Source organism: Phaseolus vulgaris, chromosome 5 (assembly GCF_051622355.1).
Source record: "Phaseolus vulgaris cultivar YP4 chromosome 5, ASM5162235v1, whole genome shotgun sequence".
Taxonomy (NCBI): domain Eukaryota; kingdom Viridiplantae; phylum Streptophyta; class Magnoliopsida; order Fabales; family Fabaceae; genus Phaseolus; species Phaseolus vulgaris.
In genome coordinates this window covers 37,428,425-37,444,084 of record NC_143502.1, presented here as the reverse complement: position 1 = coordinate 37,444,084, position 15,660 = coordinate 37,428,425, and the positions used below count along the sequence as shown (strand labels likewise).

Here is a 15,660-nt window from a genome sequence, read left to right as displayed (position 1 = left end):
TTTCAATCGAAAATGTTGAAGCTCAAATTCAAAAAGTTTTTAGTCTTTTAAAAATGATTCGAGTTCTAGCACCCAAACAATTGAGCAGTTTTTAAATAAATAAAAAATAATAATTTGCGTAAGCTAATCCAAACAATTTTATTATTTATTTAAATTAAATTTTAAAATGCATAGTCAAAACTTTAAATAAGCATAACGTGAAGTTAACATTTAAAATTTAAAATTTTATTATTATTTATATTTTTAATAGTAACCGTTTGATCATGTAATTTTTTTTTTATTTTTTTTTAAAGTTTGCGTAAGTATAACTCACACTTTCTCACCATCACATTTTTTTTTTCAGCTAAATATACTTTTTCTTTTTCTGGTAGTGGATTATAATATTTGAGAGATAAAAAAATGTAGTTAAATCAAAATGTTTTTAAGTTTTTGAATAACTAAAGATATAAAATAAAATAAACAAGCTTAATATGTGGGACTTCAATCCAAAAGGGAAATGAGGGTGGTAGTAAATTGTGTTGAGACGAAGAATGCACAAGTTGACCACATCATTGCATGGAAAGGGCAATTTACAGGCAGTGGCCAATTAGCGACATAAAAAGAAAATGGAAAATAGGTTAAAAAATTTGTGTCCGTATATGCCTTTATCATACGTAAAAACAATGAAAACGACTCATCAACTGCACCTCTTACGTAGATCGTAAACTTATTTAAGTTATTCGTTATTAATTACATTATAAATTCAACATCTACTTTTCCGCATATGATCATTTCTATCCACTGCCTCGCTCAGAATTCATCATTTTACAAACATACAATAAATCAATATCCATTATTTTAAATCATACGTAATTAATATTAAGGAAAAAAATAAAAATTCTTCGTCTTATTAGTCAATTATAACCATGATTTAAATTTAACGAGTTTAACATAATGAATGAAATACTTAAAGATATTTTTTATCTTCAGATATATTGTGTATATATGTAAATATTTAAAAAGTTATATAGAGTGTAATTTGATTTTGAATATTGAATAAATGAATCAAATTCTTATATTAAAAATATATGTATGACCTAAGTCCTAGGAAACTCTTTTCAACGCACAACTCTAACTAATTGCTTTCAATTTGAAAATGTACAAACTTTGGCTTTTGGTGTGAATTAGTAACTTCTAACAACTGCTAAATAAATACTCCAACCATAGATATCTCACAGACGCAAGCAATCGAGGAATTTCAGACTGTAAAAAGTTTGAGTATGGTTACTTCATGCATCAATCAATCAAATACAAATAGAGAGAAAAAGTAAGATAGAAGAAAAACAAAATGATGGGATACATTGCTCATTTCAACCAAACCTTCTACGACTATAATATGATACGAACACTATTGTGTATAAAATTTAAAATCACATTATTAATACATATTATTTCATTTTATTGTATTAAAATTTATACCAATCAAATAAAATCCAGCACTCAACCAAGATAAATGACATCTTTTTTTTAAGATGGAGAACCCTTACCACATGCTATTTATGAGTAAGGGATAGGAGCAATCTTTGTCTCTCTCTGGACTTAAAAGTTTAGTCCTTCTTTCAAATATGAAAGTCAAGTATCCTTGTGCACAAGTTCCAGAAGATCAATTATTGCGAATGGTTACCATCAAACCAGAAACACCACTTTCATTATTTTTCCATTTTTTTTTCTTTTTACTTCATTCAAAGCCTTCCTCCCCTTAATTTAATCTCATGGTTAATTGGTAACAATTTGACATGAAAAAAAATAAAAAGGTTATAGCCAACTTTAATAATCCTTTAATATCTAAACAAAGCATCAAGATGTTAACTTCTTCCACTAAATTTGACTGCTCATACAAATTTCTACGTGACGGGACCATTTTTATTTGTTTGATTACATTAATAATTATACAAATAGACAATCTAAGATATTTACAATTTATCAGTAAAAAAATGATTTATATAAATATAAGAAAGAGAATAATGATACAAGGGTTTCCACCCTTAAGAAAAGTTATTTCTACGGTCACCATCCCTCAAAACCTCATGTTACTAAAGCTGAAAACCCTTGATAATCCATTATAACAAAGTAAAGCCTCTAATATATTTATTTCCTAACAGGAATGGAAAAAATATTTAAATTATAATTTTGCCTAACTTAAATGTGCTTTGAAGTAAAAATAAGATACCTTACTAATATCCTATTAATTAAGCTTAGTTTAGGAAACTATTACATTGGTGTTTAAAAAGATTAAAAATATTACGGATACCTAATGCTACTCTAGGTTTTGAAATTAGCGAAACAAAAAGCAAAATGTATAAAGAAAAAAAGAGTAGATATGATATAAACTTGATTTACTCAACACGCAATAAGATAAACCTTCAGAATTTAAAATTAAACAACATAGGTAAAGTAAAGAAACGATGGAACGATCCTGAAGCATGTGAGGATTTTATTTAATTCCTAAAAATTATCCTCACCATGACTCAGTTGTCTGTCTTGAAGTTTTCATGTTTGAAAAACTCGAGAAAAACTGTGCTATTGCATTTAGGGCACTTTGGATCCTTCTCTGATAACATCACGTACATGAAGCATCGAGGACAACCAACCAGATCCATGGCCTTTGCTTCTGGAGAATTTGCACCATGCACCTTCTCTTCCTCCTCAAGTGAAATCTTTGGTGAATATGATACTGAAGAAGATGACGATGAACAAGATAACTCTGGCCATTCACCTGATGATGACGAAGAGAACTCCGGCGATGCTGGCCTGCTCGGAACCTTCAAATTCAACCCTGGACTCTTTCTTTTGCACATCTTCTTAAACCTTTTCCAACCAAACTAACTCTTCCTCTAACTCCGACTTCGAAATCTGTTCATTTTCAAGAAATAATAACCTTAACTTCTAAACAAAATCACTTTCAACCTAAGTAAATTCTACGCACTAATCGAACTAACAGCAATTAGCAAGTCATTTCACATAACTCCAAAAACGTTCTAAATTGTCTTCACAGTTGTTGTTTGTTTTTTTTGTCATAATTGCAATTGCAGGTGTGGTTACCCAAGAAACATGGTGTTGCAGTCAAAACTGCGGTCCCAGAAAGAGATTTAAAACCTAGAACTAAGATACAAAATCACAAAAAGATATCATGTTCCTTAAGATCAAAATTAAGTTAGTAAATCAAACTGTAAAAATCTCTTGTGGGTACACAATGAAGGGAAATATGGAACTAGACAAACCAAAATATAGCATATATATAGAATGACATGGGCAGCAGAGTTGACATGGGTGTCCATTAGAGGGACAGCTAGCTTCTAGATCTACATCCAACCTCGTTGTGCTATAGCAATGTATAATAAGTTTGGCGTCAAATAAAATTTTTATGCAGGGTTCTATAACAACCAACAAGGGTTTTTGTGGGATTATTGTCACTGTTATGGTTTGAGTAAGGAGTAGCATTTCAGAAAACGAATAAAAAGATTGGTTAATATAGAAAAGCTGTAGAAGTGAAGTAAATATGAGAATAACTAACAAAAGAAGCAGTTGGTGGCGACAAGAACCAGAATTGTTAAGCGGATGGATCAGTGAGTGGATGCATCACAATCGTATATCCGGCAGAGAAACGGCAGCATATTGTACAATCTAGTTTTTGTTGAGTGAACCATTGCAAGGTCACTGTATGTATAGAGGTTTGGAGGAGTTCAATGCAATGGAGATAAACCAGTATTTATTGCCCTTTTAAATGTCTAATTTACTCTGCGCAGAAAGTGGGGTTTAGTGTACTGTGAGAAATTCTGGGAGTCATTTTTTAAAAATATTATTACATTCATCCTCAATTTATATGCTTTTTTTTATCGCATCATTTATAACGTTTTTTTTTCTCTTGTTTGGAATCAGTGTTTCACATGGTTGGATCCGTTGATATGTTGATCTAGTTTTTCACTTCTTGCAGTTTAATGCATCTGTCCATGTTAAACTGTTTGGAGTAGTATCTAGATTGTAGTAGTTAATGAAATCTAGAATCATAAGAATAAACATATTCTTTAAGGAGGAGTGATAGACCATTCAGAAATGTTTATTTTGGCTCAATTAAAGGTTTGGTCTTGGGTAACATCTAAATCTGGTTCTGCTTGTTTTACTTATTCTGAGTGGTGTATTGATCTTATTGCTTGTATGTTTTCAATTAAGTGAGCTTATGCAAAGTTTATTTCTGTGATTGGGGTGTTATTTATTTTAAGGATATAAGGATTAGGTAGGCTGAAAGGGATTTTGAGGAAATGTTGTATTATGATTATGTATAGGTTTGAGTCACTCCTAAAGTGGTTTATATTAATTTTTTTTTCTTGCCGATTAAAAAAAACGTTTTTTTTTTCTCTTTTTATCATTTTACACGTTAAAAATGAACATACATTATGATCTTCCATTTTGGTACAAGAGAGGAGGTTTCATTGTACTGTTCTTCTCTTAATCAAAATATACTGAAGACAATATATGGGTAATGAAGAAGTCTTAAAAAGGGGAAGAAGTTCGGTAAGGAGTCCATGGTGGAGGAGTTTTCTTTTTTTTTGGAAAAAATAGAATGAATTAATTGGAATATTTAATCTATTTAAAAAAACCAAAGAAAAAAAAGTCATTTGGCATAGAGAACATGTTTCCTACACCAAAAAGCCAATACCCAATAGGGTAAAAAGTTTCATTTATAACAATACATTCACAGTATTTTTAGGGTTAGACATTATCCATTAAAATGTGATGGTATTTTCAAAATTAAATGACTATAAAACGGCGGTTTTACCTTATAGTCATTGTTTTAGACCAAACACTTTAGTCTAAAACGGTGGATTTATCTCATAGCCGTTGTTTTATACTCATTTTATTACCTTAATTCGTAGTGCGCCAATTAAGCTTTCGTATTCGTCGTTGTCATTCGTCGTTGCTGCTCTTCACCACTACCGTTGCCTTCTCGCAAAAGGTTGGTGGTGTTTTAATTTTATTTTTATTTTTTTTAGTATTATTAATTTGTATATTTTGTATTTATTATATTTTGTACTTTTTAAATTTTATATTTATATTATGCTAGTTTTTAGGTTAGAATAAAATTATTAAATTATTAGATTGAAAATAGATTTATATTATTTAGTATTTATAATTAATTTAATGATTTTTAATTTGTATATTTAGTATTTATTATCATTTGTATTTATTATTATTTTGTATTATGTTAGTTGTTAGGTTAAAATAGAATTATCGTTTTGGTACTAAGTCTGAGGGTGTTCGACCCTTGATAATTGATACATGTTGATATTGAGTCCGAGGATGTTCGAACATCGACAATTGATGCGTGTTGGAGGTTGAGAAAAGTCTTTAATGGACATCAAGAGACTGGTAGTTCACCAACTTCATTAACTGGTGTTGAGGTTTACAAAAAGGTAAAAAGCATAGACTACACCTTCGGTAAGTCGAAAAAGAAGTCATCTGTGACAAACATATGGAAGAAAAAAATCAATTTTCTTTGATCTTCTATACTGGTCGAGGTTAGAAGTCAGACATTGTATAGATGTAATGCATGTTCAGAAGAATGTGTGTGATAGTTTAATTGGTACATTTCTTAACATTAACGTGAAAACGAAGGATGGTCTAAATGTTCGTTTAGATTTGATTGAGATGAACATACGAGACGAGTTGGCACCGATACAAATGGGTAAGCGTACATATTGCCCCAGCCTCTTACATCATGTCAAAAGATGACAAATAAGCTTTTGTCAATGTTTAAAGGGTGTGAAAGTTCCACAAGGACATTCCTTAAATGTGAAAAGCCTAGTGCGGATTTGAAGTTAATTGGGTTGAACATTTTGATGCAACAGTACATGTTGATTGTTGCCGGTAGCTATTTGTGGGATATTACAAAAAATGTTAGTCATATCATAACCCATTTGTACTCATTATTCTCTTTCGTCTATTGTAAAGTCATTGAACCATTAAAATTAGATGAACTTGAAGATGAAATTATTGTTATCTTGTATGAATTGGAGATGTTTTTTCCTCCATTTTTTTGACATCATAGTTCATCTAGTTGTACATCTTAATCAAGCCAACAAAAATATTGATTCAATATTATCTTCTTTTTCAACGTTGTCTAATTGTTAACGTGGATAGATGATTTACGTGGTACACTTTTGAGGTTTAAACTCAATTTTGTCTAATGAAATAATACTGCTAGAAAAAGAAAATCTGTTTAAATTAAATATTTAACTAGTGTTTAAATTAAATATTTAACTTGTTTGTAAGGTGTGTTCAGAAGGTCCAATACCTTTACGTGTTTCGTGCTGCCACTTTCTTCTGCATATTATAGCATGAAAAGTTGCAGATACATCAGACATGTTTAGTCAACTTTTGCACAGTCCACCATTTTAACTGGTTTAGGGTTCAGGGAAAAAGAAAGGTCCAAAACCTTTACGTGCTTAATATTGGCACTTCCTTCTGCATATTATGGCATGAAAATTTGCAGATACATAAGACATGTTTAGTCAACTTTGCAGGCACAGTCCACCATTTTAACTGGTTTAGTTTCGTACGCCAATAGAATCAGAGGTTCAGGTGATTTCATCAATAAAAAGGAAGAGAAAAGAACTTGAATTGAAGAAAGCAACCAGTTAGCTTCTTAGGTTCCACCTTCCTTAGCTTCATGAACACCATCACAACAATACACAAAAACCTTCACCTAAAACTCCACAACCATGACCCTCACCTAGCTTCCCCATCACATGCATGAACCAATCTTCCAACACAAGGAACACCACGAAATGAGTTGCCTTTCCATTTTGTTACCATTCAACCGATAACATGTTTAGAGTAGCAGCACATTTTTAAAGTAATAAAGACGTTTAAATTGTTCACGTTGAAGGTGAAGCAACACAGAGTCACTCTACGTTTTTCAAGTTCTTTTACGTGTCATCTTTCTCCTGTTGGGGTCAACAATGGCCAACACAGTTGAGCCAAAAAATGGCCAACACTCTGCATCTGTTCCCTCCTTGGTGAACCGTTACTTCCACCATGTGACCTTCACCATTCTTGGTAATTTTACCTCTTCACCACAATGTCTCGGTTCCTCCCTACCTCCCTCACTCTTTTATGCAGGTTAGGTCTGTGATAGCTTTCTGTTTTCGTCTTCTACCAGATGACCGTTTGACCAACAAATCAACATCGGTGCAAGACGAAAACTTGGAGTCTTTAGTTTATTTTGTTTTATGTTAATGTTATGTACTGTTATAAATATGTTATAAATTTTTCCTGTAATTTCCTTCTACCTGTCAGAATGGTGGTTAACTGCACCAACTCCCTGTATACTTCTGCTGCCTTTCTAGGCGTTTTATGGTACCACATGATTTTTAAATTTTCATTCTGTGTTCTTCAGTGTTCTGCTACAACAACGAGTTTAATTGGTTCACTGTCATATGGGAGATGGGAGATTAAGGAGGGTTTTTTCTCCAAAGTACTCCCTTTTTTTTTAATTACGATTTTGAGTAAAAAAAAAACATTGTGAAAATGATAAATCTTATCTGGTACAACTTGAGAGTAAAAGTTGCATTCCATAAATATGATTTTGGAAGGACTTTTATTCTGAAATCCTATCCTTAAAATACGACTCATACACTTGTAATTTTTTTTCCATATTAACACAGTTAATTAATCTTTATATTAATGGACCAGAAGAGTTTGGAAAGAAACAACAGAGGCAGTTACAAATCTAGCCATTAAAGTCGATGAAATTCAATTTTAAAAATAAAATTTATTATTAAGAAAAAATGCAATGAATGAGACTTGTGCAGTTTGACTTTTCATAGGATAAAAATCCTTCTGTCCTCTCTCACACTACCTTAGAATTCCCAGTTTAAATAAAAGTTGATTTTTTTTATCAGCATTCAAATAGAACTTACAAGATCATGCACTTATGAATGAATGAGGCTGAAGTTTTAAAGTTATGTTTTGTTTTTAATTGAATGTGTAATTTGTTTTTAATGAGCGAGATGTTTGGAATTTTTTTCTCAAGGATGAAAATATTTGATCCACCTAAAGGGTGATTTTTCTAATAATAATAAATAAATAAATAAAATAAAATAAAATAGAATAGGTTGGAAATTATGATTTAATCATATAACTCATTTATACAATCACATTTCGATATATTTAATATAGTCTCATAATTTAAAAATTGAGAAAAAAATAAATTAAATATACATTCTTTTTTTAATTCATTGAAATACTTTATTTTAAAAAAACTCTACAAAATCTTGATTTTTAAAGTGAACACTCTTTTAAATAAAAATAAATACATAAACTGTAATTTTAAATTTTTTTAAACAATTAAAATTTTCTATTTAAATTACTCAAAAACTTCAATACATTTATTCTAACATAACCCTAAGTACTTTCACCGGTGTCCTTTGAGTACTCTCACATTGACTTTTTTTTACGGGTAAAAGAGAAAAAAGGAAAGTAAAGAAAAAGTGTCCATTTAAGCGTGCTTAGTGCTGTCATGTCTCTGGAACGATGCAGGAGACACTTTTTTGCAGGCACGCCTCTTCTCTTCCCCCGCTATTAATGCTACCGTCTATGCCATCTCCAAGCTCTTTCTTACTTTCCTTTAAAAGATTCAAACGAACAAACTTTTATATTAATCAACTATTATTTACCCATCATCCATGCTCCTTATATATTCAAATCATATATTTGTTATATTTGAAATATTCAATTAGTACAATTACAATTTGAAATATTATTAAAATTCATAGTATACTGTCGTGGTCGAACACTATAACAAGACTGAAAATTAAACAGAAACAAATAAATAATAAATTCTGTAATAAAGTCCAATAAATATGTATAAACACGAGAAATATATTTAATAAATATTAAGTATAAAGATTAAAAGTCTATTTGAATTTAAAGTTCAATAAATAAATATTACAAATAAGTGATTAATTTAAAAGATAAGTAAAATGAATTTTATATGATAATTAATTAAAATCAATTTTAATTTTATCATTAAAATTTTTTGCAGGTACACACCTACCCAAGAACTGATATTAAGATTGTAGATTGAGAGTTTCACTTAATTCTACATAGTAAATGATAATTCTTTACTCATATCCAAGTTTAACCCCAAAGCAGTGAAAATGTAATTAAAAACTTAAACTCGGGATAAAAGATCGAGAAACTAAACTCAATTAAGTAAAAAGTGTAATTAAAAGCTTAAACTCGAAATAAAAGACCGAAAAACTGATAGATGGAGAAAAAAAGAAATAATTTGTTTTTAGAACTTGTAAGAAGAGATAGATTATAATATTTGAGAAATCAAAATGTAATTAAGTCAATATGTTTTTATTTTTAATAGTTAAAAATATCAACTAAACAGCTTAATATGTGGGACCTTAATGCGAAAGGAAATTCATTGCATGGAAAGGACAATTTACAGGCAGTGACCAATTAGCGACATAAAAAGAAAATTGAAAAATAGGTTAAAAAATGTGTGTCCGTAGATGGTTTTATCTTAAGTAAAAACAATGAAAGCGACTCATCAACTGCACCTCTTAAGTAGATTGTAAACTTATTTAAGTTATTCGTTATTAATTACATTATGAATTCAATATCTACTTTTCCACATATGATCATTTCTATCCACTGCCTCCGTCAGAATTCATCATTTTACAAACATACAATAACTCAATATCCATTATTTTAAATCATACATAATTAATATTAAGGAAACAAATAAAAATTCTTCATCTTATTAGTCAATTATAACCATGATTTAAATTTAATGAGGTTAACATGATGAGTGAAATACTTAAAAATATTTTTTTTATCATCAAACATATTGTGTATATATGTAGATATTTACAAAAATATAGAGTTTAATTTGATTTGAATATAATGAATCAAATTCTTATATTAAAAATTGGAAACTCTTTTCAATATATATGTGTGTGTGGTTATTTGTTGGACAAGTGAGCTGCATCTGTTTGAAAATGTACAGACTTTCCCTTTTTGGTGTGAATTAGTAACTTCAACAACTGCTAATAAATACTCCAACCATATATATCTCACAGACGCAAGCAATCGAGGAAAATAGAGAGAGAAAGTAAGATTAGAAGAAAAACAAAATAAAGGTTCACAATGAATATTATTATTATAACATCTGCCATATCACTCATCTTTGTGTATAATTGGGAGGTTACTTACCGTTCACAATAAATTGAAATCAAAAGGAGGTACACAATTAATTGTTATCAAAGGGACTTACCATTAATTGTTTGTTTCCTCTCCCTCCTTTCATATACTCTTTATTTCTTCTCTTGGGTGTAAGTGTTTAACCCATATAAAGAGAATTTGTTTTGGGGCTATTTATCTACTATCTTGAGAGAAATTCATTGTACTCCCAGTACCATTATAGTGGAAGTTTTGACTCTCTTGTCGGTGGTTTTTTTTACCTCTATTTAAAGAGGTTTTTCACCTAGAAAATATTGGTATCATTCTCATTTTTCTTGTTACTTTAATTTCTCATAATCTTTGGTTGAAATTATCACACTTCCACACACGATATCCCTACAAATTGGCATTAGAGCTTTTTCGATAATTCAACTAGGATTTGTTGTTCAATAATGTCGAAATTCGATATTGAGAAATTTAATGGTAAAATCAGCTTTGCTATCTGGCAAGTCCAGATGCTAGCTGTTTTCACCCAGAATGGTTTAAAGAAAGTTTTGGCAGGTAAAATGACGAGGCCAACCACTAAGACGGAGGAGCAGTGGGATGAGATGGATGAAAAGACATTGTCTACAATCCAGTTATGCTTGTCCTGTGAGGTGTTGCTTGAGGTCATCAACGAGAAAACTTCAGCAGACATATGGAGTAAATTGGAGTCTCTATACATGACCAAAAGTCTTGCAAACAAACTCCGTTTAAAGGAGCGACTCTTTACACTCCGAATGTCCGAAAGTACTCCCATCTAATCTCACCTTGATGAATTTAATTCCATCATAATTGATTTGGAAAATTTGGATGTTAAAATTGATGATGAGGATAAAGTCGTTCTACTTATTGTTTCTCTTCCACCCTCGTATCGACAATTCAAAGAAATTATGTTATACGGTAATTATCTTACCTTAAGCTTTGGTGATGTCAAGACTAATTTACTAGCCAAAGAAAAATTTGATACTAAAATTCATTCTGAAAGTTCTGGTGAAGGGTTAGTAGTTAGAGGGAGAAACCAAGAGAAAGGTAGGAACAATAAATATAAATCCATGTCAAAATCTAGAGGCAAGAACTCCAAATATTGTCGTTATTGCAAGAAAAAGGGACACGAGATCTCTGAATGTTATAAATTGAAAAATAAGCAAGATAGAGAAGATAAGGGAAATGGTAAACAACCAGAAAAATCTGTCGAAGTTAGTATTGTTGAAACTGAATCTGATGGGGATTATTTGTAGCTTCCAACAATGAACAAAGGTCTAAAAATGAATGGATTCTTGATTTTGGTTGTACTTTTCACATGTCTCACAATAGAGATTGGTTTACCACATATGAACCAGTTTATGATGATCTTGTTTTGATGGGAAACGATGCTCAATGCAAAGTTGTTGGTGCAGGAATAATCAAAATCAAGACACATGATGGAATTGTTAGAACTTTAACAGGTGTCAAATATGTCCCTGAGTTGAAACGAAATCTCATTTCCTTAGGCACCCTTGAATCTCATGGGTGTAGATACTCAGTTGAAGGTGGAGTTTTAAAAGTGTCTAAAGGACCTCTTGTGTTACTAAAGGCAATTCAATGTGATAGTTCGTATGTGGTGCAGGGTTCAACAGTTACAGGTTCTGCAGCTGTTGCCTTACCGAACAAAGATAACACCAAGTTGTGGCATATGAGATTAGGCCACATGAGTGAGAAGGGAATTCTAATCCTCAAGAAGAAGGGTCACCTTGGTAACCACTGTAACGGAAAGGTTGATTTCTGCGAACATTGCATTTTTGGTAAGCAGAATAAGGTTAGTTTTTTTCTAAAGCCATACACAGAACCAAAGGTACTTTGGATTATATTCATTCGGATCTTTGGGGTCCGTCAAAAGTTCCCTCCAGAGGTAAATGTCGTTATATGATGACAATTATTGATGATTTCTAACGAAAACTTTTGGTGTATTTTCTCAAACATAAGGATGAAGCACTTTTCACTTTTAAAGAGTGGAAATTATTGATTGAGAATCAAACTGGCAAGAAGATAAAGAGGCTAAGGACAAACAATGGCCTTGAGTTTTGTTCGAATGAATTCAATGATTTCTGCAAGAAGGAAGGCATTTCCAGACACCTCACCATCCCAAGGACTCTACAACAGAATGAGGTTGCAGAAAGGATGAATAGAACTATCCTGGAGAGAGTTCGTTGCATGCTTTCCCATTCTGGTTTGAGAAAATATTTTTGGGTTGAAGCGGCTTCAACGACATGTTATCAGATAAATCACTCTCCTAACAGATCAATTGATTGCAACATTCCAGAAGAAGTTTGGTTAGGTAACCCTGTTAATTATTCTAATATTAAAATATTTGGTTGCCCTGCTTATTCTTATGTAAACGAGGGAAAATTAGAACCTCGTGCTAAGAAGTGCATTTTCTTGAGTTATGGCTCAAGGGTTAAAGGTTATCGTTTATATGACCCGGAATCTCACAAAGTAATTCACAGTTGGAATGTGACCTTTAATGAAAATGCTATGCTCTCTTCTGTAAAAGATACTGTGATTTCCTCAATTGATACATGTGACCAAGAAGATGCTCGAGAGAAGGTGGAGTTTGAGATTAAAACAACTGCTCATGAGGAAAACGTTCCCAATTCCTCCAGTACTCAAGATTATCAAGTCACTGCTATTGATGGTACAAATGAACATTTGATTCCACATGAGCAATTTCTACCTCAACGACGAAGGTTACCACAAACGTGGTCTATGGCTCAAAAACTTCCCTAATAGAGACCAAGAAAACTGACTCAAAGATTAATTGCAGAATCTGCCAACATTGCTTATGCTTTAACTATTGCACAAGGGATGGGTGAAGAAGGTGAACCCAAGAATTACTATGAAGCTATCTCTAGTGACGACTCAACAAAGTGGATTGCTGCTATTCAAGAAGAAGTTTAGAGTCTTCTAAAAAATGAAACATGGGAATTGATGAAGTTACCAGAAGGAAAACGAGTCATTACTTGCAAGTGGATCATTAAGAGAAAAGAAGGGATCCCTGGTGTTGAGAGTACAAGGAATAAAGCAAGATTTGTTGTAAGAGGTTTTGATCAAGAGAAAGGTATTGACTTTAATGAAGTATTTTCTCTTGTTGTTCGTCATACTTCAATACGTATATTACTTGTTTTAGTTGCCTTGTATGATCTGGAGCTGGAACAGGTAGATGTGAAAACTGCTTTTCTTCACGATAATCTTGAGGAAGAGATTTACATCCAGCAGCCTTAGGGGTTCAAATTCCCCCAACCTAGAATCTTGCTTGTCCTCAAGCAAAGTAATTGAATCCTAAAAAATATGAGTTCATTCTTCCCCAAAATCCTTAGAAATCAAATCTATAGTTTAATATCATAACAACTTCATGGAAAAAGCACAAGATAATTCAACAAAAAATTATGGTGTTTCCTATCAATTCAAACCAAGACAGGATAAGAATGTATTCAATTTCCAAGGTAAACAATTGTTACTCTTCACTAAGAATCAAACTAAGGAATTTCTCTCTTCATTCCTCACTGGTGAGTGTTTTCCCTCTTTTTTTCACTGAATTCCAAGTTAATTTAAGGTTGCCCTTCATTTCCAGTTGATTACAAACACTTTCACAAACATAGATCTTGAGGTCTTTTCAGGTTGTAATGAGGCTGGGTTACAAAGAAAATTTGGTTTTTCCAGGATAACAAAATGCACACTTAACAAAAGATTAGTATATTTGCAATTCACTTTCTAATTGTGTTATCCATTATTCCTTCCATAAGATTCATTCACATTGCTTCTTTTTATATTCTTGTAATCCCCTTTGCTTTTCTTTTTCTTTTTCTTTTTTTTAGAAAAGAGAATGAGAATTTGGATAATTTTGTCATTCCTTTTTTTTTCTTTTTCTCTTTTTTTTTCATTCTCAAAATTCCAACAGTCACACCAAACCCAATTCTTTTAATTATAGAAATTTGAATTGCACCTATGCTCTCCTTTTGTTAGCATACCACAAGGTAGGACAATATATGTATATCAGAAGCTAGGGTGCAATAAAACAAATTTGGCTCAAAAAAGGGTTATTTTTCTGCACATTTCATCATATATTGCAAAGGTTAGCTGTTTGGCTTTGAGTTTTCTCACCTCCAACTTTATTAAACATGCCTCAATCGTCTCCATATTTGATTTTGTGATGTAAATTGAATAGAAAATTAGGCAACCTCAATTAACTCTTCACTAGTGAAAGTCTCTCAAACTGTTTAAAGGTTTCACACTCTCACTTGGTTGGCTAATTTCAATTCCTCATTTGTTCTCAGACATTGCTTTCAACTATTTATCTTGTTCCAACTTTTACACATTACTATCCTTTCTCAATTTGAGTGATGGTTCCAGCCACAAATTCTTTTTTCAAATTAAGTCCCTGATCAATCCATTTGGTTGTTCTAATTTAGAACTATGGTTTGATTTCTTTTTCCAAAAATTTATACCATCATCTATCTATATACAAGATTTCACTTCACAAAATATGCAAACATCAACTACTATACTAACTTAAGCTTGCCATCAACAAAAGCTCAAGTAAGAAATATTAAACTAAACTGCTAAAATCAAGTTACTAAATTAAACTGGAAGTAAAGTTAAACAAAAAGATAAAACCAGTTTTTTGTTCATTATGCATGATAAGTATCAATCTCCTCTTGTGATTTTGTTCTGCTCTGTGTCAACATCATCATTCTGAACTTGGTTTGAACGTTCATCATCTGTTGCTGCTCCAGTTGTTCCAGCTGCCATTTCTGGTGTCTCTTCAACTCTAATCCCAACTCCAAACTCTCCTGCCTCCCCTTGATAATGGCAATGTAGATGAAATGTTTGTTTGAGAATGGTTATGCAGATGAAAGCTTTGGGATTTTTTTAGAACAGAGGGTGCTTCTGAAATTGAGTTAGGGTGCAGGGTTTTCAAAATGTGATTTTTATAAAATGCTGTAGTTTTTTTTTTTTTTTTTTTAGAAATCTCACTAGCTTAGGCTAGAGCTTCTTAGCTCAGGCTAAAATTTGGCAGAGAGCAACAAATTTGTTCTAGCTCAAGCTAGCTCGTTTTAGCTCAAGCTAAAATTTGGCAGGGAGCAACAAATTTGTTCTAGCTCAAGCTAGCTCATTTTAGCTCAGGCTAAAATTTGGCAGAGAGCAACAGATTTGTTCTAGCTTAAGCTAGCCCAGTTTAGCTCAAGCGAAAGTTGCAGAACAATTTTTTTTTTCTTTTTCTGCATGTCTAGCTTAGGCTAAAAGTTATAGCTTAAACTAAAATTACCCTGCAATGAAATTTTCTTGAAAATTTTCATTTTGTCTTTGCCAAAAGTTTCAAACCTTTCTAAGCTTTCTTCCATCCATTCATTT

The 15,660-nt window shown here is 31.8% G+C and overlaps 1 long non-coding RNA gene across 1 annotated transcript; it reads right to left on the bottom strand.

The window, feature by feature from the left end:
- Positions 1 to 2,339: 2,339 nt before the first annotated feature.
- Positions 2,340 to 3,793, bottom strand: LOC137835611 (uncharacterized). Its single transcript, XR_011085104.2, has 2 exons — positions 3,554 to 3,793; positions 2,340 to 2,892 (listed from the first exon to the last, which is right to left on the bottom strand). It is a non-coding gene; the product is annotated as an uncharacterized LOC137835611 (long non-coding RNA).
- Positions 3,794 to 15,660: the final 11,867 nt, after the last annotated feature.